Here is a 5441-nt window from a genome sequence, read left to right on the forward strand (position 1 = left end):
GAGACCTCTTTATTTATGGTGACCATCTTTTACCAACCAAAAAAGAAAAAACAGAGATATTATGATCTTCAAGTGGTAGCATCCTTAAGGGGTACTAGGTTCAATATATGCAGTCAGATCTGTCCTCAAAATGTTGGGGGGAGATATAAGTTTTATGCCTTATTCACCTCAGAACATGGAAGGCTGGGGTTGGGATTGGGATTGGATCCTGGGGCCTGCAGATTTTTTTGCTCTGACCCCGGGAGGCTTTGGCTCCCGGGGTCAGCCCTGCCAGGGCTCACCTGTGGCAGCGGGGGCCCAAGCCAAACAGCAGCAGGTGGACATTCCCCTTCGGCTCCTGCTGCCCACCCAGTATGTGGGTGCCATCATTGGCAAGAAAGGGGCCCCCATCCGCAACATCACTAAACAGACCCAGTCCAAGATAGACGTGCACAGGAAGGAGAACGCAGGTGCAGCTGAAAAAGCCATCAGCATCCACTCAACCCCCGAGGGCTGCTCCTCTGCCTGTAAGATGATCTTGGAGATAATGCACAAAGAAGCAAAGGACACCAAAACGGCTGACGAGGTCCCTCTGAAGATCCTGGCCCACAATAACTTTGTAGGGCGTCTCATTGGCAAGGAAGGGCGTAACCTGAAGAAGGTGGAGCAGGACACAGAGACAAAAGTCACCATCTCTTCGTTGCAGGACCTCACCCTCTACAACCCTGAGAGGACCATCACTGTGAAGGGGGCCATCGAGAACTGCTGCAGGGCTGAGCAGGAAATCATGAAGAAAGTTCTGGAGGCCTACGAGAATGATGTGGCCGCCATGAGCCTGCAGTCTCACTTGATCCCTGGCCTCAACCTGGCTGCTGTAGGACTTTTCCCAGCCTCATCCAGTGCAGTCCTGCCACCTCCCAGCAGCGGTACTGGAGCGGCTCCCTATAGCTCCTTTATGCAGGCTCCCGAGCAGGAGATGGTGCAGGTGTTCATTCCTGCCCAGGCAGTGGGCGCCAGCATCGGCAAGAAGGGGCAGCACATCGAACAGCTGTCGCGGTTCGCCAGCGCCTCCGTCAAGATTGCACCACCTGAAACCCCGACTCCAAAGTTCCTATGGTTATCATCACTGGACCGCCAGAAGCCCAATTCAAGGCTCAGGGAAGAATCTACGGCAAACTCATGGAAGAGAACTTCTATGGTCCCAAGGAGGAAGTAAAGCTGGAGACCCATATACGGGTACCAGCGTCAGCAGCTGGCCGGGTCATTGGCAAAGGTGGCAAAACGGTGAATGAGTTGCAGAATTTAACAGCTGCTGAGGTGGTTGTGCCAAGAGACCAGACCCCTGATGAGAACGACCAGGTCATCGTGAAAATCATCGGACATTTCTATGCCAGCCAGATGGCTCAGCGAAAGATCCGAGACATCCTGGCCCAGGTTAAGCAGCAGCACCAGAAGGGACAGAGTAACCAGGCCCAGGCACAGAGGAAGTGACTGGCCCCATCCCATCCCATCGTGTCCAGGACAATGGGCAGCAATGGAGAGCGCACTCTCCCCAGCAGGCCTGAGAATGAGTGGGAATCCAGGACACCGGGGCTGGGCTGTAGATCAGCTTTGCCCACTTGCTTGAGAAAGATGTTCAGTGAGGAACCCTGATCTCTGCGCCCCAAATGCCCAACCAATTGGCCCAACACTGCCCACCCCTCGGGGTGTCACCATTGAAATTCTAGCTCAGGGTGCTTTTAAACGTGGATTATTTAAGGAAGTTCTCCAGGCCCCACCAAGAGGGTGGGTCAGACTCCAGTGGGAAGAGAAATAAAATTTCCTTCAGGTTTTTAAAACATACAGAGGGATGGTTTGATCAGCATCAAAGGATGGTTTCTTTCTTGACTCTAAAATCTTTCCAGCCTTCTTTCCCCTGCTTGGTTAATTGATTAAAATACCTCCATTCTCATGCGCTGACATCACCTCTTCCTATGTTGTTTTATCTTTACTGCTACCAGGAAAAATGCATTGCTTTGCTTACTGTATCGACTCAAGGGAGAAGACCCATCCAAATCTGTTGTTTAATTCCAATCCTTCCCCAACCAGTCAGTAGGTGCAGTAAGTAATAAGGAAGGGGAAGAAATGGGGAGAAAGATGTTTAAAATATATGTCATAATCCACGTTTAAAGGGAGTGCCCTGGTGGCTGATCTATTTCAGATCACCATCTTGAAAAATTGGCACAAGTGAAATTCCCCCACTCTTCTGGGGCTTCTCCACCACAGTCACGTCTCTGCCCATGCAGGTCCCATGTCATGTCCAGGTGCACGTAGGTGGTGTTGATTGCTCACAGGGTAGGAGCTGACCACTGTCCCTGATTCCCATCATTCTCAGGCGGATTTTATATTTTTTTAAAGTCTATTTTAATGATTGGATATGAGCACTGGGAAGGGGAAACCGACTCCCCTTGATAAAGTCTCAGTTCCATGGAGGACTTGAGTGGCCCCAAAGGCTGCCATGGTGCCCTCATGCCAGCCCATTTGCTCCCATGAGGGCTGGTTCCCAGAGGCAGGGCTTGTTGGGCACTCAGCCATGGCACTGTTTCCTTGGTGGTGGTGGGACTTGGAAGCCAACCCTGAGCTCCCCATAAAGCTAAAGTCCATCATCTGGAAAATTTAGTAAATTGTAGAATACTTGCTTCTGTTTTTGTATTCTAGAGGAATATTTAATCGATGGCTTCTGCCTCCATGATTCATTTATTGGCATGATGAAAAATGTGTCTAAACAAAATTCAGAATACCAGCAGCATTATACACAAAGGAGTAAATAAGCTTAATTTATTAATTTACCAGGCTCATAAGATCCGTTGGAAGTTTAGCCCTTATGGAGGACAGCAGCCATCAGTTAAATGAGGTTAGGCCTCCCCTTCTAATATACTGATTGACCATGCATATTAGCCAGGTAATGCACTTTAGCTTCCCTGGACAGTAATAGCAAGAGTGCTGGGAAGGGAGGAAGGCCTCTCTCTACACGTGGAAAACCCCATGCGTGGAGTTCCCCTCCCTCCCAACATTGCAACAACAATAACAACAAGACAACCACGACATGTGGGCGGAGTCAGGCAATGCTGTGTGCCAAGTAAACTACCTCAAGGTATGAAGTTACCTCAGCATTTATTTTCCTTTTTGTTCCTCCAACCCCATTTTTGAAAAAAAAAAAAATTATTTTTTTCTTTTTGCAGCTTGCTGATATTTTATATAAAAAGAAAAGCAAAGCAAAAAAAAAAATGTTGGGGGGAAAGGTTACCATACCTCTGTGATCCTGGCCATGTGCACCTCCTAGCTGTGTGCGCTCAGTTTCGTGGTCCTGGGGCTGTACACTCATAAGGGGTTTCTCACCTGCCAGTCAGTCCTGGGCCACCTCCTAACTGAGGTTAAGCACTTTCCTTGTGTTTCACAGCCAATGAAGTTGAGCTGTCAGGAGTCACAAGGAGTAAATTGGGTTCCAGAATCCACGGTCACAGACTCCAAGCCCCAACTCTCTATTGAGCAAACCCCAACTACCCCATTTTAGTTGTTCATTTATTTGGTCATCTGTTTTTTAATTGACCACAGTGGCTAATAGTTCTTTTCTATTTAAGTAGCAAAGATTTAACTTTGAATTCTCTACTTCTTCCCTATTAAATGATGATCAGACAGGTTGACATGTTTTAGTCACATGTGGATCACATTACACAATGTTACTCGTGTTTTATGTGGATATTTATAAGTTATGTCTAATGTGCCTAACATACGGGCCAATTTCCACCAGACGCAAACATAACAGCGTCCAGAGCACCTGCATGCTTTGAGATCAGACAGCTCTGAGGCCCAGCTCTGCCATTTACAGCTATGGGATCATGTGCATGTTATTCCGTCTTTCTTGCCTTAAAGTTTTTATGTCTGAAACAGGTAAGGTAACCTCACATGAGGATTTTCAGTGAGGACCACAATATAACATAAAATGCTTCATAACATAACATACCTATTAGTTTCATCTTCCACTTTCTCTCTCTTGTAGAAAATTAGTCTCCTATGCTTAAATTTAAACATTCTATCTTTTTACTGTTCTTACACTCCTTCTGACTGCGAGGTGACGGGGTAACTAACACGTCATGTGTCACGTGCTGTTGGATCCTGGAGGGGGTGGAGCTCACCTTTCTGGGCATTAGGAAGAAAGACCACCACTAGGTTAACAGGAAGCCTCACCACGTTACCAGCCTCGGGAAGACCTTCCCTGGCCCAGAAAAGCAGCCAAGTGAAGGATGCAGACACCACGTGACCCACATCAATAGTTCAGATGTCACAAAACTAACATTAATAAAAGGTTGGGATCAGTTGAAGAAAGGTTTTGGTTGCCCCATCCCCGCACTCCTGCTGATTTCTGCCATATTGACCTTGAACTTGCCTATAAGAGGTCTAAACACTGTTGAGGGGCAGCCCCTGCTTCTCGGCAGTGAATGAAAGCATCTTCCCCTGACGAGGGGCTTCTCAGTGCCCCGTCACAAAGGACAGAGACAGCCCTTCCTGGGCCACAGGACAGCTGGGCCATACCTGCAGGTGTCTTTCCTGCCATCCCTTTCTGACCAGTGACTCATAACTTCTGCTTCCATCAGTCCCTACACTCAGGACTGTAGCTCCCTTCCTGACGAATGGGTTGTCTCGCAAAGTCTCATGTGTGAGTGTGCCAGCTGGACCACGTTCCTACTTTCTTGGAGCCAAATCAACTCTTGATAGTCAGGAGTCCTGGTTCACAGGCCGGTTTGCAGGCCGGGTTTTCCTGGGCCAAATGGTGGAGGGTTTTTAACCCTGCGTTGTTATTTTCCCCAGGACAGCCCTCTTTTCGTGCTATTTATTCCATTCTCTCCTAACCCCTCCCACACCTAATAAGTCGGCTCTCAGGGCAAAGAACATGCTGTGCTGGATGTAATGTCTCAAAATCCAACTGGGCTTTGGCAGCTCCTGGAATTTTCTTCCACCATTTGGGGGCAGCTGATGGTCAAAAACTGAAGGACCATAAATCCCCTGTTTCCAAGAAAAGAGAAAGAAGAAAGGGCTCTGTGTGACAACAAAGTACTAGTAATAGAAGCGATGTCTCCATCTACCGACATCGCCTCTGGGACAGGAGCTGTGGCGGGGAGTGGGCGACAGGGGAAGGTAGCTTTATTTTCCGAATGCTCTGCCTGGTGCACGTTGCATGAGATTCCTCCTCACCTGTGGCCCCTGCTTCTCTCCTAGGACGTCCTCCAAGGACTGCTTCAATACGGCTCTTACACCTGCCCTACTTGGCCAGACAGAGCCCAAGAAGGCAGTCAATGGAGCCCTCAACCCAGAAAATGCCGCATGTCCACTGTATTGGGCTTTCTCAGGAGTAAATGTGACTAGAAATCCACCAAGCAGCCTCAAGGCTCACTCCAGAAAGCCCTAGACCCAGGTGCTGGGAG

General features: G+C 48.5%; 1 pseudogene; it reads left to right on the forward strand.

Annotated features, from left to right (window-relative positions):
* The first annotated feature begins 511 nt into the window (after nt 1–511).
* LOC105875085 (insulin-like growth factor 2 mRNA-binding protein 1 pseudogene) lies at nt 512–1470 on the forward strand (annotated as a pseudogene).
* The last annotated feature ends 3971 nt before the right edge of the window (nt 1471–5441 follow it).

Source organism: Microcebus murinus, chromosome 1 (genome assembly GCF_040939455.1).
Source record: "Microcebus murinus isolate Inina chromosome 1, M.murinus_Inina_mat1.0, whole genome shotgun sequence".
NCBI classification, from domain to species: Eukaryota; Metazoa; Chordata; class Mammalia; order Primates; family Cheirogaleidae; genus Microcebus; species Microcebus murinus.